The sequence below is a fragment of the Papio anubis genome, chromosome 2 (assembly GCF_008728515.1).
Source record: "Papio anubis isolate 15944 chromosome 2, Panubis1.0, whole genome shotgun sequence".
Classification (NCBI taxonomy): Eukaryota; Metazoa; Chordata; class Mammalia; order Primates; family Cercopithecidae; genus Papio; species Papio anubis.
Genome location: NC_044977.1, coordinates 74,535,954 through 74,561,741, shown reverse-complemented (window position 1 = coordinate 74,561,741; position 25,788 = coordinate 74,535,954). Strand labels below are relative to the sequence as shown.

At 41.1% G+C, this 25,788-nt stretch overlaps 1 protein-coding gene across 23 annotated transcripts in view; it reads right to left on the bottom strand.

Annotated features, from left to right (window-relative positions):
• The window catches only part of MAGI1 (membrane associated guanylate kinase, WW and PDZ domain containing 1), a 677,304-nt gene that overhangs the window by 383,328 nt on the left and 268,188 nt on the right, over positions 1 to 25,788 (bottom strand). The gene's annotated exons all lie outside the window — the stretch shown is intronic.

Genomic DNA, 25,788 nt, shown 5'->3' with positions numbered 1-25,788 from the left:
TCTGAGGAGTCTTAACACTTTTTCAGGGGATACATAAGCTCAAAATCATTTCTTAATAATGCAAAGATGTACACGCCCTTTTCACTCTCATCTTCTTACAGTTGTGTTTTCCAGAGGCTACAGGCCTGAAGGCAGAAGCAGCGATGAGAACCCAGCTGCCCTACATTAAACCAGACTGCCCAGAGATGGCCAAACATCTAACAAAATTCCACTCTTCTCGCTAAATATTTAGTTCTAGAAACTATTTCTTTAAAAAATGTTACTTATGTTAATACATAATCGGGATATTATTGTGATTTTTTTAAATGAACTAATATACATTTGTAATTTCTCAATTACCATTTCTAAAAAGGTAAATATGTAGGGAATAAAAGCTCTTTGTGTCCTCAAGTATATTTAAGAGTCCAGACCAGGCACGGTGGCTCACACCTGTAATCTCAGCACTTTGGGAGGCCAAGTGGGGGCGGATCACGAGGTCAGGAGATCGAGACCATCCTGGCTAACATGGTGAAACCCCATTCCTACCAAAAATACAAAAAATTAGCCAGGCGTGGTGGCGGGCGCCTGTAGTCCCAGCTACTTGGGAGGCTGAGGCAGGAGAATGGCGTGAAGCCGAGAGGCGGAGCTTGCAGTGAGCCGAGATAACGCCACTGCACTCCAACCTGGGCGACAGAGACTCCGTCTCAAAAAAAAAAAAAAAAAAAGAGTCCAGAGGGGTGAACTGTGGACTTGAGTTAAGTGACGTGTTGATACAGATTCACCAACAGTAACAAATGTCCCACAATAATGCAAGATGTGAAAAAGAGAAACTGCGGGGGAGGAGGAGAAAGCATCCATGGAAACTCTATTTTCTGTGCCATCTTCCTGCTAAACCTAAAAAATAAAGTCTAAAAAGCTCTAAAAAATAAAGTCTATATAAGGGGGGGAAAAGGAGTCTAAAAGAATGTCAAGACCAAAAAGTTTGAGAACCACTGGCTACAGAAAGGCAGAAGCGAAGCCAGTGGGTGAGGCGGGGATGGTGGGCAGAGAAGCCAGTGAGCCAAATGCTGGGAAATCAAGACTCAGGGTGCCGGTGATTAGGACCAGAATGTGGCTCTAAAGGCCGTTTTTAAAAAGATATTGCTTCGCAGCATTCCTGCCAGAAATAGGACTCCTCTCTCCTTAACTGATGATAGCTAAGAGGCACAAGGAAAACCTAAGAGTCTCAGAGGCAGTCAGGCTCCAAGCATGCGCCTGGTGCTCCTCGTAGCCAAATTTAGACATGAAGATTTTTCAGGTTTGCTCTTATCTTATTCCTAAAGGAATTAAGGTGTAGTTGCTGTTGTTTTAATATCTATTAGGTAACTCAAAAATTTCCCTCAAAGAGTTGCTGAGAACAGTGGCATTAAGCCGGCCCCATGCCCACTTTCTTGTGTGTCAAGTAGAACACTAAAACTGTGAGCCACAGGAATATTCTGATTCTCAAATTCAAGTCTTTTGGGGATGATCAATGCAAAGCCCAGGGTAGGATATGGGCCTTTAGACGTTCTGGGTCTGCTCTAAGATTTTCTAAAACTGAGCAGGCACCCCCAGAGAGTCCAGAATAGAAGGAAAGTCATGTGTCTATTCAAAGGATAAGAATTCGTAGCTGCCACTTTGTACTGCAACACAGTGAGGGGCAGGCTAGGTTCACCTATCCTTCCATTGTTTCAACTGCTACTTATTAAACACGTACTGTGTGCCACACCTGATGTCACGGACCTGGTGACCAAGTTGTAGGGAGAGATTTTAAAAACAGGCCACAATTATACAGCTTGACACATGTAATAAGAGAGAGAAAGAAAGGATGCTATAGGCCCCCAAAAAGAAGGACATGAGGGGCATGACCTCCTGGAGGAGTTACTGTCAAAATATTTGGCCAGGTTAGTAAACAGTGGGGTACACAACACTTATGACTGGAGAGATGACACAGATAAAAGGGCAGAAACAACACAGGATCCCAAAGCAGCCCTGGGGAGGGGGATAAAACTGGAGGCAGGAGAGTAACAGGGTGGCAATAGTGGTCCAGATGGCATCCTCAAGCAGGCCAGCGGCAGTGGGGATGGACAGTAGATGTGTTAACACTGAAAGAGCTCACGCACTACTGTAAACGGAGGTATGGGAGGAATAAGAGGAACACAGCACAGCCATCCAGTTCTCTACAGTGGGAGAGCTGATGGGCTTCCAAGACCTCATAATGCTAAGATGCAAGACACTCAGTGGTAGCCAGCAAACCTCAGAGATCATGCTAGTGAAGATTAAATGAGAGAATGCCCAATGTCTGTAGGTGCGTGATGCAATTCATAAGAGTTGTTGTTACTGTTACCACAGCTATCCTTATAACTGAGTATCCATCAAATAAGATGAAGGAGATGTGATTCTATGTAAACATGACCAAAACCAGTTGCAAAAGTGTTCTGTGGCAACCTGGATGGGATGGGAGACTATTAATCTAAGTGAAGTGACTCAGGAATGGAAAACCAAACATCGTATGTTTTCACTCCTAAGTGGGAGCTAAGCTATGAGGATGCAAAGGCATAAGAATGACACAATGGAGTTTGGGGACTCGAGGGGAAAGGGTGGGAAGAGGTTGAGGGATAAAAGACTACAAACTGGGTCCAGTGTACACTGCTTGCGTGATGGGTACACCAAAATCTCACAAATCACCACTAAAAAACTTACTTATGTAACCAAATACTATTTGTTCCCCAAAAACCTACGGAAATAAAATATGTAAAACCAGGTCCAGTCTGAGTTTTAAAAAACAAACAAAGAAAAAATGCTGTGGGCCAACACTCATTATGCAAGTGAGGTTGAGGGTTATAGCCAGTAGAAATGATATACTGAATCAAATGCTGACCAAGCAAACAAAAGGGGAGGCCTCAAGATATGTTCTAGAATCCTTATTTTTAAAAAGAGGCTTTGTTTGGCCTTCTCAAGCAAGATCCAGATGATACAGAGCATACTTTTTCCACCTACTCCATAAAGCAGCAGGGAGCATTTAAACTCAAAATGATGGTGCAATGAAAGATGGGGTCAGGGAGGCTGCAGCACAACAAACGAGGAAAACCCAAACTCCTGGTGGCCAAGGCTCTGGTCAAGGGCAGGCAGAGCAGAAAGGGGTTCCTGCGGGTGCTGAGGCTGGGACACATGCTGCAAATTAAAACCAAAAGGCAGAAATCCACTGGCAAACACCAAAACAAAATGGTCCCAAAATTGGCAAAAGAACAGTTGGGGACCCCAAAGCAACCATCCTGTAATTCTGGTCACTGTGCTGATGGAGGGCAGGAACAGAAATCTGGAGAACCTAAAAGGAGTTACAGATGTGATGAGGAGGTTGGGAAAATGGGCTTTTTAAAAAGGGAACAAGTACCAGGGATTTATAAATACAGAGGTGAGAAAGGGATCTTTAATGATGCTTCTCAAGTAGAAATGCATCTCCCTCTAAGACAAAATCTACCATTACAATCAAATTAACAAGCTAGATGAACTGTAGAATGAGTTCATAAAGTTTATAAAAGACCTGACAATATATTTCCTCTAAATAGTGATTTGATTTGTTTAGCAAATACTGGTTCATACACATTTTGGAAACATATGCAATGTAATTAGTGACTATGGGAATCAAAACTAGGAGAAGTCAAATTTTTGCTGTGTAAATCAGAAGTTCTCTAAAGTAGTCAATGAATAGCCTGCATGTCCCTCACTTGAGGTAAAATGCTTACTTTGGAGTCCAGTCCCAGATCTACAACATTAGAATCTTGGGTTTCAAGAATGTGTATTTTTTACAAGTTCCCCGCAAGATATTTTACATACACTGAAAGTTGAAAGCCATCAAGGGAAAGCAAGTAGACCCTGAAGGAAGGGCTCTTACATATTAACTCTTCTCAATCAACATACGAAATATAGCACTACTTGAAATTTTTGCAGGAAAAGAAAGAATATTACAGTGGGAGGTGTCATGAGACATTAAAATAAGTTACCAAAGTGGCTTGAAAACTTCCTTTATATAAGATGCACCAGGCAAGTGATTTAGCCTCTCTGAACCTGCTTCCTCATCTTTCAAACGGGGATTAAAAACAGTTTCAGCAATTTGTGATGAGGGTCAACCCAGCTAATGTGTTTATTGTGTGCACATGTGCCTGGCACTGGGAAAGAGCTTGGTGAGTATAAGCTATAATTATTTGGAGGAAACATCTGATTAAAGCGGTAAAACTAGTCCTGCATTCAAAAGATGAGAAGGGTATCAATCCTATTTCTGCCCTTATTCTAGCTCAGAGACCTGAAATAAATATAAAGATCCTTCAGCTGGAGGCTTCTCATGAAGAAAGAAATTGTGCTGCCCCCTGCTGGGCAATGGTGCACTGACAGAAAGAGCCTAGAGAAAGGTTGCGGGCATCACAGCCGGCCCGCAGCATTCCCATTGTGTGGCAGGGTCAGCTTCAAAGAGCACACGGTGTCACTCTCTTGGTCTGCTTTTGATGTCTCTTTTCAATCTAACATTATGATGTTGCACTGACCTTCGGAGAAAAGGGCACTGTTCTACACGGTTCTGATAAGCCGCTTTCTAAAAAACACTTCCTGGATGCTGGCAGTCTGTACTTCTTACCAAGAGCACAAGACGATAATCTTGTCCTTTAATAGTGGCCTTAGGAAAGAGAGAGATGACAAAGGCAGTTTCCAAATGTCACTGAAGAATGGTCTTTGCAAGCATCACGGAGTCAAATGTGTGTGGTGTGTGTGTATATAAGGATGTATGTGTGTAGATTTACATATGCATGTGCATTCCACATATATGTTCTCTCTCTAAAGAAAATATATTAAAACTCTACACTCAATTTTATAGTTTAAAAGATATACAATAATTAGAGTCAAAAGACTTGATCTCCATCCAATTTTTAAAAATCTCCTTCTGGCTGGGCGCGGTGGCTCACGCCTGTAATCCCAGCACTTTGGGAGGCCGAGGCAGGCGGATCACGAGGTCAGGAGATCGAGACCATCCTGGCTACCACGATGAAACCCCGTCTCTACTAAAAATACAAAAAACTAGCCGGGCAAGGTGGCAGGCGCCTGTAGTCCCAGCTACTCGGGAGGCTGAGGCAGGAGAATGGCATGAACCCGGGAGGCGGAGCTTGCAGTGAGCTGAGATCCAGCCACCGCTCTCCAGCCTGGGAGACACAGCGAGACTCTGTCTCAAAAAACAAGCAAACAAACAAACAAACAAAAATTTCCTTCTTTATTCCATTATTTTACAAACACAGAATTTCTTACTGAAGAACTTTTTAAAAAGTTGTTTATCCTTAAAGATATCTTCTGGCCGGGCACGGTGGCTCAAGCCTGTAATCCCAGCACTTTGGGAGGCCAAGATGGGCGGATCACAAGGTCAGGAGATCGACACCATCCTGGCTAACCCGGTGAAACCCCGTCTCTACTAAAAATACAAAACTAGCTGGCGAGGTGGCGGGTGCCTGTAGTCCCAGCTACTCGGGAGGCTGAGGCAGGAGAATGGCGTGAACCCGGGGGGGCGGAGCTTGCAGTGAGCCGAGATCGCGCCACTGCACTCCAGCCTGGGCGACAGAGCAGGACTCCGTCTCAAAAAAAAAAAGATATCTTCTGAGCTTTTTTTGTTTTTTTGGAAACGGGGTCTTGCTATGCCACCCACGCTGGAGTACAGTGGCGCGATCACAGCTCACTGCAGCCTCGACTTCCCAGGCTCAAGCCATCCTCCCCCCTCAGCCCCTCCAAGTAGCTGGGACTACAGGCGCAACTCACAAGACCCGGCTAAATTTTTTTTTTTTTTAATTTTTTGTACAAATAGGGTTTCACCATGTTGCCCAGGCTGGTCGCAAACTCCTGCACTCAAGCAAAGTGCCCGCCTTGGCCTCCCAAAGTGCTGGGATTACAAACATGACCCACGCACCCAGGCAAATATATCTCTAAAGATACTTAGAAGCAGATTTAAGATCAGATTCAAAATTCAGCTTCTGTTGTTTACTTTAATATGGTGTTAGGTAAGTAACTTAGCCTCTTTAAGGTTTAATTTTCTTCTATAAGATAAGGAAATGCCTACTTAGGTTTGATGTGATGAATAAATAAAATAATGTAGGGGAAAGTGCTTTATAATGGGTAACCAATCAAATCAACGTAATTTAATGTCAAAAGTGATGACATAATTAATCCAAAATGGTTGTTCTCCACAAAATGTTAAAAATAATCTTGTAAAATTACATCTATAATCTCAGAGGTACAATTCCTAAACATACAGAAGCAAGCTACTAAGGTTATGGTGTCATGCAGGCATTTATTTTTGGTTGAGGACAAGGCCTTGATGTGTGTTCACAAAGACTCTCTTCTTGATCAAACTTTAGTCTGGTTCCTATGAGCCCTCTTTTTTGACCAGGCCTCAACCTTAACCCCTGTCCTGTCTTTGGCCAGAGAGCCCAGTCTTAGCAAAGAATCCTACCCAATCATATCCCACCTGGACTCCAATCCTTGACATCTTACCATCTTGGCCTGCCTTCAGCAAGAATCCTGTTAGGCCAGTGTAGCCAAAATCCCCCTACCTCTGATAACTCCTCTTAGTCATTTTCCACCAACTGACCTCCCCTCAGCCCTGCCCTTGCTCATTAGCTGTAAATCCCACTTGTCCTGGTTGCATTCAAAGTTGAGCCTGATCTCTCTCACTATTCTAATACCCCTATTACAGCAGTCCTCAGTAAAAGTCTTCCTGACCATTTTAACAAGTGTCACAATAATTTTTTTCTTCAACAATGTCTAAAAGAGAAATAGGGAAAGAAGGAGGGACTTATGTCATAGTGCAACACCAAAGATGGCAGAGACCGAGATAAGAAAATCTGGAAAGATCTGTATATTCTGAACTGAAACTGACTGCCCGAGAACCATAGGGATGCACTGCAAATACACCACTCAGCTTACTTTGTGAGATGTAAACTCTCCAGGCTCGTCAGAATTTGTGGTATTATAGACACTCTGCCATCATCAACCCAATGAGAAAGCTGAGAAAAATACTAATACGAAGCACTCTCCTGCATATTATCTCACTAAATCTTCACCAAAAACATCTATGAACTGGGTATGGATATCCCCATTTTATTGGTAAAGTAACTAAGAGTTTAAAAAGTAATCTGTCACGCCTATAACCCCAGCACTTTGGGAGGCCAAGGCGGGAAGATCACCTGAGGTCGGGAGTTCGAGACCAGCCTGACCAACATGGTGAAACCCCGTATCTACTAAAAATACAAAATTAGCCAGGCATGGTGGTACATGCCTGTAATCCTAGCTATTCAGGAGGCTGGGGCAGGAGAATCGCTTGAACTCAGGAGGCAGAGGTTGCAGTGAGCTAAGATCACACCATTGCACTCTAGCCTGGGCAACAAGAGCGAAACTCTATCTCAAAAAAAAAAAAGTAATCTGTACCCCTGTTACGTAGCTGGCAAGTGAAAGAGTCTACACTCAACCCCAGGCAAGTTGATTCCAAAGCCCATTCTTTCAATCACCACACAGAACTGCCTCCCAGGAAGCAATATCCAGGAGAAAGAAAAAGTAAAGTTGAAATTGTAGGAAAAGCAGAAGGGCCCAGAAGGAGCGAACCACCTAACTTCAGGATCATAGGCATGGGAGAGGACCACACAGCTGCAGGTACAGGCTGTAGAGAATATTTGACTGAACACAATGTTTAACAGAATGAATAACGTATTGTACCCTCTGCATTAGTTATAATTGTACAAAATCTTTCTCATTGATCTTAGGGACTCCCAAAGAACTGTCTTCAATTCCCCATCCTCATTTTCTGTTTGCTTGAAATCTATCACATGATAGATATTGCTATAATATAGTGACTTTTTACCAATGATTTTAAAGGATAAAAGCAAAATCCACAATTCCTTATCACTGAGAGACAGAATTTTGATCACCACTACAAAGAGTGAACCAAGCAAATATGCCAGGCTCTGATGTAAAAACAATGGCATGTTTACGGTTAATTTCCATCCGCATTCAAGTGATGTAGGAAAAAAATAATGAGCTAATTACTGAAGAAAGAAAAAAAATAACTATTTAAAACATCTAACAAGGACTTACAGGGCACACGAAAACTCATTCACCCAATTTTATGCTCACTCACTTGTTTTGGTCCCCAGATTTCTGTGTATAACATCACTTTTCAAGAGCAAGAAAGTTATTCCACAAGCTTTTGAAACAAGTATCTTATTAGATGTATTTCATGATTCACTTTTTTGATGTTGAGCCTGCCTTTTTACCACTGCCACTTTCAAAGGTAATGTCTTATGGAAAATAGTTTCGTGTAAACCGGGTTTTCCCCTTAAAAGCAGTGCTAGTTCTAGGCAGCTAAAAGAACTAAAGCTTTGGAGAAGGCCCACTGGGTTTTCAAAGAGTTTATTCTCACTATTTCAAACCAAATATGCCAAGTTACAAATGAACATATGGCAACATCTCAGCCAACCAGTTTGGATTACTGTCCAAATTGGAGACTAAATCTTGGAGGTTAAACTTATTTGGAGTAAGTATCAGCAGTTTTCTATGTTTAAAAGGAAGTTATCTTTCATTTAAAAAGGTGAGAAAGGGACTGGCCAATTAAATAACTGTTACACCACAAGTAGTTTATTTATTTATTTATTTATTTATTATTTTTTATTTTAATTTTTTTTGTCCCACCCAGGCTGGTGTGCAGTGGTGTGATCTTGGCTCACTGCAACCTCCATGTCCCGGGTTCAAGCGATTCTCCTGCCTGAGCCTCCCTAGTAGTTGGGATTACAGGCACATGCCACCAGGCCGAGCTAATTTTTTTGTACTTTTAGTAGAGATAGGGTTTTACCATGTTGGCCAGGCTGGTCTCCAACTGCTGACCTCAGGTGATCTGCCCACCTCAGCCTCCCAAAGTGCTGGGATTACAGGTGTGAGCCACTGTGCCTGGCCACAAATAGCGTATTTACATTATATAAGTTAATGCTTACAATTCACCCAAGGAGGTAGTTATTTGTGACAATCAAAGAGAAAAAGTTTAGAAAGCTTAATTCAGACATGTTCAGGGTTGTATCTGACCTGATCCAACCCATACTCTTTGCTCTATACCTTTGGTCTCTGATATCAGAATATTTGCTCAAGCATGCAAAAGTGTATTTGAATTAAAAATCACTATTTTGTATAGAGTAGTTCAGGGGCAAGGAAACAGTGGGGGTGGTAATTAGAATTCATTTCTTCTAGACAGTCTGTGATAGGATTTAGCATCACGTGATAGGAATTTACATATAGGCATATAAAATGAATAAGTCTTCTAAGAAAATGTATATGAGACCCAAGGATGCAACTATATACATTTATGGCCTTCAGGAAGATTAGCGTAATTCTTTAATATTTTCTCATGTGAATAATGAAACTAACTTACACACAACTGAGTAAGCCTAAAAAAAATGCAGGCAACAGCTATTCTGCAAAGTTACCACTATTATTAAAATAAAATATTATTAACCTCATGCCAACTCATTTCAGATAGTTCTAATTTGAGAAAACTGTTACCCTGGAGGCAACCTTATGCATTATCATGCTGTAATATAAACACTGAATAATCTAAACCTAGATCATTCAAAATCTGTCATTTCTGATCACTTACATTTCAAATTCATAGTCTTATCATTTCTTACTTCTGAATAAGCTCTCCCCTTAAGTCTTTAAAATAATTTCAACTTTCACAATGAAAGATTCCAAAGATTTTCTATATCTGGGAACAGCTACACAATGTTCGTGAAGTTAAAAATTATCGTGTCGGGGTTTATAGACTTGTCTCTTTTCCAACTTAGTTCGCTCTGTAATTGATCCCCTCTTTCAGAGAAGGGACAATCTGATGTAGTTTTCCACTAGTGGATCCTTGAGAAAAAAATAAGGAGTTAGAGACTAAACTCTTCTAAAGATGACCAGTGGGGAAAAAACTGTGCACATTTTTACACAGCGCAAATAAGTTAAATGGTGGTGCATGTTGGTGTGGATGAGAACAATGTTCTCAAGTGATGGGGAGCTAAAGAAAAGAGAAGCTGGAAGATTTCAGTAAGTTGCACGTACTAGTAAATTTAGAACACTTTAAATATCTCATAAAAACATGAGTAAAGGTCATACTTCTCATGGGGACCCTGCTTATTTAAATACAACCCCGCCCTAAGACAGAACAACAGGAGCATGGCTTTATAAACGATACATATTCATCCCAGCCTCCGGCTCCTGGTGTCAGCGGAGGTCTCTACCATAACAAGTCTTTCATAAGCATCTCTATACATCCTGAGATATGTCCTTTGCCAACTGTACACACTCTGAAGTGATTTATGATGCCACAGTCTCTTCCTGTAAACTACCTTTATGAAAAATTACAGTCCTATTTCCAGATGACATATTCTGAAGTCATCAGGAGACAGTCTTATCTTCAATACAGAGTGTTCAGAGAATATAGTCAAAATGAAAGCTATACAGTCTCAACTAAAACAACAGAATACCCACATACATAAACACACCATCACACAAGGAGGATACTTTATTACCTATCCTTGATGAAAAACAGAATTCCTCTGGTAATGAACTTATATCTGAACCCATATATGAAAAGCCAAATTTGAAAGCATTTTAGTTAAAGAAAATAACTCAAATACCATACTGAAATAATTCTTTTCAGACACTTAAGAAAACATACTTCAGAATCTCATAACCTATCACAGCTTTGGGGTGCTACCTCCTTGCCGGGAGGTTTATAAAACCACTTAAGAGCCCTTCTCAAATTATGTAGCTTTCCATTTGCTCATTTTTAACCGTAACTTGGAGAGAAAAACATATTTGATTGTCTACGTTAAGTCTTTTAACTTTCACTGAGTTTGAGAGCACAACAAGCACTGACTTATAACCATTCCAGAGACCAAAGCTGGAGGCCAGGGAGAGAGCTTCTATAGAGAAGAGGTTTTCTGAAATTTTAAAATAAAGAAATTCCAGTGTAGCTATATAACCAGTGGTTCGTTTTTTCAAAAATGTACCATAAATTAAATTTCTGGCCGGGTACGGTGGCTCACGCCTGTAATCCCAACACATTGGAAGGCCGAGGCGAGCAGATCGCCTGAGGTCAGATGTTCAAGACCAGCCTGGCCAACATGGCGAAATCCTATCTCTACTAAAAATACAAAAATTAGCTGGGCACGGTGGTACATGCCTGTAATCCCAGCTACTCAGGAGGCTAAGGCAGGAGAATCACATGAACCCGGGAGGCGGAGGTTGCAGTGAGCCAAGATCACACCATTGCACTCCAGCCTGGGCAACACAGCTCAATAAATTATTAATTTCTCTAAATAGAACCATACCCTCCTAGTGACTTAAACCATCTTCTCAGAAGTGTTTCAGTTTGTGCAGGAACTACGAACTGCTTCAACTTTTAGTTTCTTGGCCACATGATTTAAAGAAAGAAATCCTAAAATAAATTACTTGAGAAATTAAGTACTCATTTCTGCTTTCTCTGGTTTATAAAGTTGAGACATTCATTGGTTTAGAAAGCAAGACAAACTTCAATTTTAACTAAATGTATCACCTAATTTCCCTTAAACAATAGAGACACATAATCTTCTCTAGGGAGCTACTTTCAGAGCATTTCTTCTCTTTCCAGAAACTTCCTTCAGGAAAAACTGGCTTGAGAGACCCATTTCTGTGATGTCACAGCATCTTACATACACAGACCTCTAAGGCACCTCAAATCCTAGGGTCAAATTAAGTGGGTTCTAACCAAAACAACAACAACACTCGCTGACTTCAAAGGTCTGTTGACTCGAGGAGATCAATCTCCCAGTCCTAGGTGGGTCTTTTCAGAGAGGTGCAGGAAACACCCCAGAGAATGGAGCTGTTGAGCCAATCACCCTTCCACAACAAGACACAAAGCAGAGCATCTGGGGAGAGAAACAAAGCTTACAAACAAAACTAGGGGAAAGGAGAGAGAGAAAGGTCATTCATCCTTTTCAAAGATGCTTACTTACACTGTTGATTTTATTATATCCAAAATCACCCAAATATTAGACATGCAGTCTGACTGCTCTTTTATTTTAATCACTTGGAACTCATTTCTGAAAATGGCACTCCTGAAATACCTGAAAAAAATGTCTTCTTTGGTCCTCAGTGAGCCAGATTTTGCAAACTGCCCACACGTTCCCATTATCACATTTCACCCAGCCTGCAGCATATTTATAATATTTTAAGTAAATTAATTTCCAATATATATTCCCAAAGTAGCAGTTCTCAACTTGGTGGGGAATATCACACCCCAGGGGACACCTGGCAACATCTGAAGACATTACTGGTTGTCACAAATGGGGGATGCTACCAGCATCTAGTGGGTAGAGACCAGGCATACTGCTAAATACCCTACAATGCACAGGATAGCCCCTACAGCAAGAAGTGTACGGCCTGAAATATGGCAAGGTTGAGAAACTGTGAGACATCAATTAATAATATTTTTGTTGCCTTCATTCAATGAGGGCAGTGTTTCTCAAAAAGATAAACTTTCTGACTCCAAACTCTTTACTGACTCCAACACACACCTCCAAGAATTCTGAAAAACAGGCAAATGTTTAATTAGTCCCCACATTTTAAAAATAAGATACTCAAGGAACATATATGCTGGTGAATGTTAGAATTCAAATGTTAAATCCATCTAATCCTTGTGAGCTTTCTCATGTATGATCCCATACATATTTTCTTTACCACGGCCCCAGAAGGGAGAACTGTTAGGCCCAGTGAAAAAAAAAAAAAAAGAAAGAAAGAAAGAAACTGAAACTGAAGAAGTCAAAAGCAACTCGTCTCGAGTCTCGCGATGGGTGAGCAGGAGAGCAAGGAATCGAATCAAGTCCCTAATTTTAGTGTTCTTCCTCTCAATACATGATGCCCTACTCCAGGACAGTTTTTAAAATATGGAACTGAGCTGCTAAAATTGTAACCATCTCATCCAAAGCCACATATTCATGGATGTCCTTTAACCCGCCTAAGTGTCAGTCTCCTTATCTACAAAATGGGGATGTGTTGTGAGGAATAGAGGAGATAATGTTCCTTACATCTGTGCTTAGCACAAAAGCAGCACTCAGCTAGAACAGGCAGCTGCTCTTGTTATTCTTATTAGTGGGATCTCAGGACAATGTGTGTCATTATACCAGAACAGTATTTGAGCAAGCAACCAAAAGGTTGGGACAGAAAACCCAACACACACAAAAAACCATCTACTGCAAAATACTATCTATCTCAGCCAGCAGCAGTGGGTGGGTGTAGAAGAGGCTGATTTCAAGTTATATGGCGCACAAGACTGAACAAACAGAAGTCTTCGACATGTATTTGCATTTATTTCCTTTTGTGTTATTAAAGGCATATGAGAAAGGTCTTGATTTCAAAGTAATGGGGCAAAGCTGGGGCTAACAAATGTGTGCTCGAATGTGAAATGTGTTACAGTAAAACTGATAGACTCTATACCTCCTTATTTAAAGAGGTAGTGAAGAGATGAGAAAGACTCAAAAGGGAGCCCATTTTTATTTGAGTGATATAGCACTGAAATTAAGATTCGGGGCTCTAGAATTAGCCTGGATTCAAATTTTGGCTCTAGCATGTAACTAGCCCTGACTAATAGAAAGCTACACAACCTTTCTAACCTTCAGTTTCCTCGGCAAAAATGGGAGAGCACAAAAGTATTTCCTTCATATAACAGAATTGTGTTGGGAGTCAAATGGTACAATGCACGTCAAACTCTCAACACAGATCTGGCATACTGCACATGGAGAATAAATGCTAACCATTGTTACTGTGATTGTTGTCATCATTGTCTTCGACCTCCTCCTCCTCTTCTTCCCCCTCCTCCTTTATAATGTCCAGCTTTATGTCAGGCTCACAGGAGGTTCACAATAAATGTCTGCTGATTAATAATTATTTAGAACATAATAGACACTGTTCTAAAAGGTAGTTACTACTATTATTCTCTTTTTAAAAGGAAGAAACTGGGGACCAGAAAGGGTAAGAAACTTGCCCAAGGTCACATAGCTAAGAAGTAACAGAGAGGTAATTTTTTTTTTTTTTTTTCGGGAGGGAGTCTCGCTCTGTCGCCCAGGCTGGAGTGCAGTGGTACGCTCTCAGCTCATTACAAGCTCTGCCTCCTGGGTTCACGCCATTCTCCTGCCTCAGCCTCCCGAGTAGCTGGGACTACAGGCGCCCACCACCACGCCCTGCTAATATTTTTGTGTTTTCAGTAGAGACAGGGTTTCACTGTGTTAGCCAGGATGGTCTCGATCTCCTGACCTCGTGATCCACCTGCCTCGGTCTCCCAAAGTGCTGGAATTACAGGCATGAGCCACCGCGCCTGGCTTTTTTTTTTTCTTTTTTTAAGAGATGGGGTCTTGTTCTGTCACCCAGGCTGGAGTGCAGTGGCACAATTATAGCTCACGGCATCCTCAAACTCCTAGGCTCAAGCGACAGGAATACAGGAATATAAAAGATACAGGAATACAAGACAGGAATACAGGTACACACCACTATTCCCAGCTAATTGTTTTATTTGTTGCAAAGATGAGGTCTCACTATGTTGCCCAGGCTGGTCTCAAACTCCTAGCCTCAAGTGATCCTCTTCTTTTGGCCCTCAAAGAGATAGGGTTACAGGCATAAGCCACTGGCCCAGCCTAGAGTTACAATTTGAGCCCAGGCCATCACGCTGCAAAGCCTCTGTCCCTAGCTACCACACGACACTGTCTTACGGTAGAAGAAGAGTGAAAGACAGGGTTTAAGGAAGTTCTCAGCAACATAAAATCTCAACAGATGAGACCCATCTGAGAAGGAGGGAAAGAAACCACACTCCTGAGATAGCCAGTCAGAGGGAGGCTTCCTAGAAACTTCTTTGAAACAAAGGGTAGAGGTAGGCAGGAAACAGTCTTTGCATGCAGTGAGCTTGTTTGCTATTTTAAACATATGTAGTGCCCATAGATGGACAGGCGCCCTGAAGACAGAATCAGAGATCCCAAACACTGAAATTACACAGATATCTGAGGATGAAAGAAGCGGGCCTTTCCACAGGATAGATGCAGCTAAACAACCTATGTGATCTGGAATCTTCAAGTCCTCTTGACTTTCACCAGGCACGTTCAATTTCCAGAGCACCCTGGGATGTACTAGGCAAAAGATGGTATGTTTAGGGAAAACAGCTCTCAGACATCACAACTTAACATCCATACACCTTTGCCACCTGATCGTGAAGTAAATTACAGGGGAATAATTATCAGATATGAGATAAAAATGGAAGATTCTTGTCCTGTACAACTAAAGAGGGCAAATGGAGTCAAATGAAGAATACTGTTAGACATTTTAATAAAGAATAAATTATATTTCCAACAGACCTAGTACCAGTCTTGTCAAGTAAGGACTCTTCAGAACTGCAGCAAAATGTTAAATTCCAACAATGTGAAGCCATTGCCTATAGTAATTACATGAGGTTTCATTTCTAACCTCTCCAAATGCTTTTATGTCTGTCTCTTTTCTAGTGGCAAACGCAGGGAGGTTAAGAGGAGCAAGCCATTTTGTTTCAAGCCCGCCACAAACCAAATGCACAATTCCACAAAAGAAGTCTTTATTCCATCAGCCAGCGGGTTCCTCATTAACCAGCCGAGAATGAACCTAGAATGCACAATTTCGTGTTAATCACAGAAAACAGATGCCCATGATGGCTGCAGGTAAAACTGATTGTTTTTGCCTCTCAGTACCACTCACTAGGGAATGTGATCTGTTTCATCTCCACCATCCCTTCAAGGATTGCTGAGCTCCCAAGTGCTTGTGAAAACAAGTCAGGTGTGGGGATGGTACTGTGAGAAATGAAAAATGGTCTTGACAAGACAAAAAACTGCATTTTCCATCTTGTTCTTAAATGGGCTTAAATAGACACAAAATGGGGACTGCTTAACCCTTCCATATCCACACCTCAATACAGCAGACTGGAGTAAAAGCCTAAAAAGTTTTCAGGAGGTCAGCAGGGTGGTGGTGGGAGCTGCCTCATTTTTATTTCACAGTAACTCAGTGTCCAGGGCTCACAATACCCCAGAACAGCTGCATTTCACCAGGGATCAGCCACTTCCATCACCCAGGGCCTGCCAGGAAGGCAGTCTACAAACAATCACACCTCAAGCAGTTCCTTTCCCCCTCCAACGAGAATCACAAATGCCTCCTGGAAGTGGGTCCCACTAACAGTTCAGCTCCTTGAACACCCATTTCTTCCTTCTCAGATTCTGAAAGTCTAAACAGTTGGTTAGAGACTGCTGATGATACAGGAGATACCTGCAGCAGAGGCGACTTGCAAGGCACTAATTCATTCTCCGAACACCAGCCTCTCCTAGGAATCTCATTACTGCACAGCAGGTGGACAAGTGAAGTACAAAGAATGGGAAGGGGGGAAAGAAAAAAAAAAAAAAAAAACACAGGAAGAAAAAATGCACAGATCTCCAAAGGATGCCATCATTATTTTACTTTATAATGATCCCAAGAAAAGGGTGAACTACTCATTGTTCATTTGTTCATTCACTGGAGAATCATAAGCAGGGCCCAGGGAGACAAAAATGCTATCAGTAACAATAATTACTTTGTTTCTATTTGTTTCTTTAGTCATACAACATGGGTGTGTTGTTATAGGTTAGGCACTCTGCTAAGCCCTTTATATGATTTTCTCATTGAATTCTTACAACCACCCACTGACATAGGTACTATTGTTTTTCCTGTTCTATAGATGAGGAAACTGAGGTCCTAAGAAACTGAATATCTCATAGGGTCACACAGCTAGTAAGTGGCTCAGATGGGACTGGAACTCTGGTCTGCACAGTAATTCATACAAGCATCACTCTACCACTTCCAGAATGTGGTCTAAATGCAGGCCCAACTTTATGTACAAGGATATTCACTGTAGCATAATCTGAAACCAATAATGGAAACAACATCTGTTTCCCAAACTAGGGATGGTACATTTTTTGAACCATCCCTACTACTTTCGGGAATAGCCATTCAAGGGGGTATCTGCAGTGCAAGAGGCTCTCTGACCCTACTTTTTTCCCTCCTGAAAGCAGTGATAAAACCCCCATGTGGAATTATCCTCCCTATGCTAGTAGGAAAGTCACATTCACATCATCAAGGATGGGAAGTTGAGACCAAGAGAGTTCTGTACAAACAGACCTTGTTAAAATAATTCTATCTTCCTTCATTCTCCCTACATAATTCAGTTACTTTTTCAGAATTGTCTATGTTCAACCAAATATAAAAGTATCTAGATTTTGCCACTTCCTTAGATCTACATTTCCATATAAGGGGTCCCATGTCACATAAGACTTATATTACATAAATTTGTAAGCTTTTCTCCTGTGACTCTTTCTCATGGTGCTTTAATTCTCAGGCCTGGCTGAAAAAAAACTAGGAAGGTGAAGGTAAAAGTTTGCCTATCCTACAATAACGACATTTATATAGCACACATCACTTGTCAAGCACTTTTTATATAGCAACTCATTTAATCCTCAAAACAACCCCAGAAAACTGAGGCATAAAGAAATAAAGTAATGTTCCCAAGTCACAAAGCTGCTAAGCACAAGGGCTAGATTCCAACCCAGACTATCTGAATGCGGTATCTGTGCCCATAAGCATTTCCCTACACTAATCGTAACAAAACAGCACAGTCTCCTAGGTGGAGGCATAGGCATATTTTATATGGCACATGTGCTTTAAAAAAAAAAAGAAAGAATGAAAGAAAAGAAAATCCTGAGACCAGGCACAGTGGCTCACATTTGTAATGCCAGCACTTTAGGAAGCTGAGGCAGGAGGATCACTTGAGCACAGGAGTTAGAGACCAACCTGGGCAACATGGAGAAACCCCATCTCTACAAATAAATACAAAAATTAGCCAGGTGTGGTGGTGGGCACCTGTAGTGCCAGCTACTGGGGAGGCTGAGGTGAGAGGATCACTTTACCCTCAGAGGTGGAGGTTGCAGTGAGCTGAAATCACACCTCTGCACTCCAGCATGGGTGACAGAGCAAGACCCTGTCTCAAAAGAAAAACAAAATAAAACAAACCAAAAAAACCTCATTGTTCAAAAAAATTATAGTTTGGGTATTAATATGGTCTATGAGTCTTCCTTTTCCTTTTATGATCAACATGAAACCCTTAAATACAGTAATCAAAATTTCTAGTTCTGCACCCACCCACCCACCATAAAAAAGAATGTAGATGTGAAAATGGCATGATACTTAATGATCAAGAGATTCTCAGGTAAAAATGTAATGCAAGTCAGCATGATATTACTTATGGTTGTGATTCATTCTCTATCCTTCTCCCTCTTCTGTCCACTCCCCTCTCCCCCACTATTCAAAAAGGAAAGGAAAAGCTGAATGTCTAGCTTTGACATTGCAAGGGTTGCTGATATTCCATTTTACTATGTTCGCTATGTTTTCAAAAGAACCAACATTTTAGAAGAAAAGGAACATCAGTTTATTTAATTTGGTTCTTCACTTTTTACTCTAAATCAAAGTTCAATTTACCTTAAAGTTTTAAAGAAGGCTGACAACTCAGGCCTTTTGGAAAGCTCACCTCACGCTACAGAATGCTTAGGGGAAAAATTCATCAAAAGCAGACAGCAGACATCACCATCCGCCATCCACCATAAATCAGCTTCCCTTCTTTTTTTTTAGCATCCTCTTTAGAATACAGTGAGAAAGTCGTGTCATTTAAGTTGACTTTTTGAAAGGAATTTCAGAAATTATTTTAGTTTCTGGAATAAGCATAGGTGTAAACACACAGATTCAGTATATGCCTGAAGCTTGTTGATTATTTAAAAGATATTTAAAAACAGAACCTCTTGTTTTGTCCTTTTTTACTTGGCTCACAAAGTGACATGGCAACAGACTATGTACTAATTTTCTGGGGTTTCAGCACTGAACCAAAAAGATGGCAGAAAAATGGAAACAATCATTAAAGAAATTATAGGAACTAAATTAAGTCAACCTAACAGTGAGGCTGATTTTTATAAAGGGCCTGTGTCCCCAAGGTAAGGAATGCATATTTCCCATCACGGAAGTCAGTGGATGGTCCCTAATGTGATGTCCCCAGTGCTACAGAATTTATCTAATATTATCTGACTTGCCTGTTCCCATTGAAAGTATAACATATGTGATTGACTGTTGCAGAATAAAAACATTTGGCAAAGACAATGAATCCTACTTATAGGTCTGGTTTTCGGAATGAACCTTTACCAAAGAAGGGGAAAGGCTACTGATCCCATGATCCTATAACAGGATTGCCATTAAGCACTTTGATTTTTATTTGAGGTAAGGCCAAGCATTTGGTTGTGGCACTGGCAGGGACAACTATAAAGAAACCAGTGTTCGATGGCTCATTAAGCTCCAGTCCCATTAACGCCCTTTACAAATGCCCTTTACAAACTTAGGAGAGGTGTACTACTCCACCTTACATAATAAAGACAATTGAATATTAAAACATTTAAGTAATGTATCCAAAGTCATTTAGCTAAAGAGTTGGAAGACTTAGGATTCCGGCCCAGCACAATCTAACACCAAATCCATGAGGCTGTGGTGCCTTTCCTCTAGCCTAAAGTTGCTTTGAGAAGTTTTGAGCTCCTGCTCTTTAGAAATATTCAACCAGAGGCTACATGGCCTTTTGGAATTAATTTTGCAGAGAACGTAATCACTGGCTGGGGAATGCTAGTGATTCCTTCCCCCACGAAATCTATTGATTTTTCCATTACATGAGTCAAAGGACAGTCTTCAACATGGGTTGCCATTTTCAGATTTCTCTGTCCTTCTCAATCTTGCTTCTAAGCAAGGCAATGATTCTTCCTATACAATAGTCACTTTCTGCAATATCTGCCTAAATTTTTAAAACATTTGTGAATCCTGGTAATATCACCAAAACATCTGCTGCCCTAACTAAATAATTTCATCTGATTATCCCAACCTTGGTCTCATCTGTGGCTTTCTTCTCTCTGCTTATTAAACTGATGCGTAGGCAGGACTGGAGTATCCCTAACATTTTCCTGCTTGTTTATTTAACAGCTAAGGATATTTACATTTGCCTTCCTAACATATCTGGTTCTAATTAAACCTCACAGATTTAGCACAGCTCTTTCTATATATAAGGCATGGGACAAGTCAACAAACTAATCTTTAAAAAAACTTCATTTGGGTAAAGTGGGGGATACCTTCTTCAACTCAGAATTTGGGAGTTTAATAAGCTAAGGTTGCATTCAATGTAGTATATTATGTAGAACAAGGGAGGAGTCCCAATTCCTGGCCTGGTGGACAACAGCTAGAATATACCCAAGCTATTGTGATTCTTTCTGGGTACCATATTTTAAGAGGAACATAAACTAGATAGTATCCAAAGAGGATGGGGATAATAGAAATTCGAAACTATGTTTCAAGGGATTCTACAGCTATCTCAAGTAGTATCATGTTAGGTGTATATCTAAAGCAGTGTTCCTTAGATGAGTTGAATGGGATACACAAGGGAGAGGACAGGGAGGGGAGAGGAGGGGAGGGGAGGGGAGGAGAGGGGAGGGGAGGAGAAGAAAGAAGAAGGAGAATCTCATAGTCCAATAGTGTGAAATGATATGTGGGGCTGGGTGCAGTGACTCACGCCTGTAATCCCAACACTTCGGAAGGCCGAGGTGGGCAGATCACAAAGTCAGGAGAAGAGACAATCCTGGTCAACATGGTGAAACCCCATCTCTACTAAAATACAAAAAAAAAAAAAAATTATCCAGGTTTGGTGGCACTCTCCTGTAGTCCCAGCTACTCAGGACTTGAACCCGGGAGTTGGAGGTTGCAGTGAGCCGAGATCGCGCCAGCCTGGCAACAGAGCAAGACTCCATCTCAGCCAGCAAGCCTGGCTAATTTTGTATTTTTAGTAGAGACGGGGTTTCTCAATGTTGGTCAGGCTGGTCTCAAACTCCCAATCTCAGGTGATCTGCCCCCTTATAAGTGCTGGGATTACAGGCATGAGCCATGGCCCTCGGCTACAAGAATTATCTTAATCACAGTCATTATTATAACAGAGTAAGAGGCCAGGTGCAGTGGCTCACGCCTGTAATCCCAGCACTTTGGGAGGTCGAGGCAAGTGGATCACTTGAGGTCAGGAGTTTGAGACTAGCCTGGCCAACCTGGTGAAATCCCATCTCTACTAAAAACACAAAAATTAGCCAGGTGTGGTGGCGGGCACCTATAATCTCAGCTCTCAGGAGGCTGAGGCAGGAGAATCGCTTGAACCTGGGAGGCAGAGTTTGCAGTAAACCGAGATCACACCACTGCACTCCAGCCTGGGTGACAGAGTGAGACTCCATCTCAAATAGTAATAATAATAACAGAATAAGAGAAAGCACACAGCCTGGGGACAAAAGATGCTTGGGTCCTAGTCCAAATTTGGTTAGTAACAATCTACCGTCTTGGGCAGGTCATATCGCCCTCTCTTAGTTTCCATTTCTCTCTTTTTTGTTATATAAGTGCATGGTCTAGATTATGTGGCAGGAATGACAGAATCATGACACGCAAAATCAATCTGCACACATGTTCTGCTTGGCTAGCATGAACTCTCCAGATCATCAAGTCTACCTCTCTATTTATCGATAATCACCTATTCACACATTTAACTTGCCTGTCTGACCCGGGCAAGAGTGTTATCCCCCAAGTTCTATAGTATTTCTTACAGATCCAAAAATATATACAGTATCTCTTTCTGACTCAGCCACAGTTTCGTTTTGTTTTTTTAATAAAGACTTTAGGCCAGGGCATTGGCTCATGCCTGTAATCCCAACACTTTGGGAGGCAGCAATAGGCGGATCACTGGAGGTCAGGAGTTCGAGACCAGCCTGGCCAACATGGTGAAACCTCGTTTCTACTAAAAACACAAAAAATAAAAAATATAAATAAATAAACAAAGACTTTACTCAAAGCATTTTCAAAATTCTTGCCATCCTAAATTGGAGAACAGTTTTATAGTATTTAGAAAGCTCAAAGACATTCATCCTTCCACCAAGAAAGAACTCCCCCCAAATGAAGCTCTGACAACTGTTATTTATGTTAGGAGGCCATTGTTTTGGACTGATCTCTGGCACTAGGCCCCAACAGAACAGACCAAACCAAAATGGGGTACTCATGCTAAGGTTCCATTCACCAAAACAAAACTAAGGTGTCTAAGTTTAGAAGAAATGACAAAAGACATGATAGCCAAATCCCCAGGCAGTTCTAGCTGGCATGAAGGGAAATCACCTCTGCTTTAACCCTTATAAGAAAAGCAATCTGATGTAGCTTAATATAAACCAAGCCACTTTTTGTATTATGCCATTTCCTTGTTCCTGGCTTAAGCTATCCTATAAAAACTGACCATTCTGCCAAGGCCAATGGAGTGCCTTTTCTAAATCTTTGGATGACACACTCTCCAATTCATGAATTGCTACTAAAAGCAAATAAGATCTTTAAACTTAATTTGTTGAAATTTTGTGTTTTAACACAACCAAAATAGGCAAGCATTCTATTACTCCTGGCAACCCTTTACACAAGTTGCTTAAAAAATTACTTAAGAAGGCTGGACGCGGTGGCTCACACCTGTAATCCCAGCATTTTGGGAGGCTGAGGCAAGAGGATCACTTGACGTTAGGAGTTCTAGACCAGCCTGGCCAACATGACGAAATCCCATCTCTACTAAAAATACAAAAATAAGCCAGGTATGGTGGTGCCCGCCTGTAGTCCCAAATATTCAGGGGGCTGAGGCAGGAGAATTACTTGAACCTGGGAGGCAGAGGTTGCAGTGAGCCAAGATCATACCACTGGACTCCAACCTACACGACAGAGCAAGATTCAATCTCAAAAAGGAAAAAAAGAATTACTTAAGGATATTGGTGCCACCATATTAAATTCAAGAAGCAGTAAAGCAAAGGTTGCTTGTCAACTTTTTTCTTCATTGTTTGGCTTCACTAAAGTACCAAAAAAAACTATTGAAATCAAACAGCAGAAAGTTAGAATGCTTTCTAAAAAACTAATCACTCCTGCAAGGCTCACATAATAACAGCCAGCTATGGGTAGAATGACTTTATTCACATCTATTAATAAATGGCAAAGATGAAATGCAGTAGTGGAGGCCCAGATTTTTCCAATTGTGGTAGAACACACAGAGTCCCAGTTTGAACCTTCCTACAATTTAATTTTTAATATCTCTGCGTTAGAAAATACTACATTGGCATTACTTTAAAGAAATCATTATCTTTTAGCAAATGTGAGAAATGTGTTTAAGAAGATAAAAACTGCTCCATATAGAGAATAATATTTTCCCCTTTAAACTCCAGGGACAAAGCAAATTTCCCAGCATCATCTTACTGTAGCCCACCAGGATTTTGACAAGCAAACCCAGTGCTAAGAACTCCTTGAAACTTGAAACCAGCAAAGAACCTCTTGGTAACTTAAATAGCTGAATTTCAATTTTAAAGCCACTGTGCCTGAACAAAAAGAAATGCCTTTTAAAAAAACACTGCAAAACTTGAACTCAATATTGGCTTTCTTACTGAAGAAAATAATAAGAAAATATTCTTTAAAAGTTGTCAATCTGTTTTTTTCTGATGACAAAAATAATGAGTAGACAAAACCAAATGACTACTTAGGTATATAATCCTCATATATGCATATAATGGGGTTTTTACTTGGTTTTCTTTTGATCTTTTTATAAAAATGAGCTCACACTGCATATGCACTTTGTACTTCCTACTGAAAGTTCATAAGCACAGCAGGGCATGATGTTGTGTACCTGTAGTCCCAGCTATTCGGGAGGCTGAGGCAGGAAGATCATTTGAGCCCAGGAGTTTTAGGCTGCAGTAAGCTATGATCATGCCACTGCACTCCAGTATGGGTAACAGACTGGAAAAAATATAAAATAAGAAAAAGTAAATAACTCTAAGAAAAAAACATAAAATAAATAAAAATAAAGTTCATCAATATCACAGGAAGCCTCTTAGAAATAAACAATCCCAGGCCCCATCCATGTACAAGTTGCAATTTCACAGCATTTCAAGGTGATGGGCATGCAATTGAAAAATGAAGAAGCCCTAGCTGATAAGATACTTTAAGGAGCACCATTCCCTATTTGACTTTGATAAGAAGATGTAGATGTTGACAACCCATGTTTCTGGACACCAGGGAAGTAAGTGTCTACCTGGGTTTAAACATGTGCCTACTATCTCTATGTAACAGTGACTGTTAAAAGCAAGCAAGGTGAGAAGGCATCTTCAAGTTCAGGTTTTGGGATAGAGAGTGGCTGGAAAGAGTTTTCCTTTGTTGCATCACTTCCCCAGTAAAGTAGCTTGAATATCACCAACGAGATAGCCTCTCCTGTCAAAACCTGCAACTAACGTCACTGTATCCAGCAGGGCCCTTGGGCAAAGATGTTCACTTCTAAAATCCACCATGAAAGTTGCAACTTGGAGATTTACGTGCCACCTGGGAGGATTGCTATCTTGGGCCCATGACACTATTACTGCTCTCATGAACCTTATTACTGAGAGGACAAGAAAGGTGAGAGAGGCAGAAGAAGACACATCACTGGCAGAAACTGCTCTGTCTGCTTACCATGAGTTTACTCTAGACTCCTGCCTGTAGAAATGCAACCAGTGTGTCAAGGCCTATGTGGCCATTCAGCATTTCTCAGAAACTCTGTGCCTTCTCCCAGTTCCAAAGACTGTCTCATAGAAAACTAACATCAGAATTCCCAGTTTTTTTCATTCAAATTGGTCAAGCACACTAAATATTAAAAGTATGAAAAATACTACCATGTGTTCATCTTTTCATTGCCTTCTAGGTGCCGTAGGGCATTGGTAATTTAAGCTCCCGTCCATCCTGCCAGGTGCAGAAAGAAACTGACACAAGGAAACCTACTGGTCAGCTCTTGTTCTGATAATGTCCAGCAACCCTTAATAGGAGCAAGGTAGTCTACATGCCTCAGTTTACTCTTGTGTAAATGATACCTGTGTGCCTCAAGTGTTTCTCAAAGTATGACTCACATACCATGGGAGCTGAGGGACAGGTATGAAAGATGCTCTTAATATAATAGGTAATGTGAGCATTAGAAAAATATTGCATGTTTGTATACAGGTGTATCCTTTTTTAGTAAATTATTTTTTATTTCTTTACTTATTCATTTTGAGATGGAGTCTCACTCTGTCACCAGGCTGGAGTGTGGTGGCACGATCTCGGCTCACTGCAACCTCTGACTCCCTGGTTCAAGCTAATCTCCAACCTCAGCCTCCCGAGTAGCTGGGATAACAGGCACACGCCACAACACCTAGCTAATTTTTTTTTTTTTTTTTTTTTTTTTGTATTTTTAGTAGAGACGGGGTTTCACCATGTTGGCCAGGATGGTCTCAATCTCCCGACCTTGTGATCCACCCACTTTGGCCTCCTGAAGTGCTAGGATTACAGCCGTAAAGCACCATGCCCGGCAAATTATTTTATCTTTAAAGAAGATTACTGGGCAGAGCACGGTATTACAGATTACACCTGTAATCCCAGCGCTTTGAGAGGCCAAGGTGGGCAGATCACCTGAGGTCAGGAGTTCGAGACCAGCCTGGCCAACATAGTGAAACCCTGTCTCTATTAAAAACACAAAAATTAGCCAGGTGTGGTGGCATCCACCTGTAGTCCCAGCTACTCGGGAGGCTGAGGCAGGAG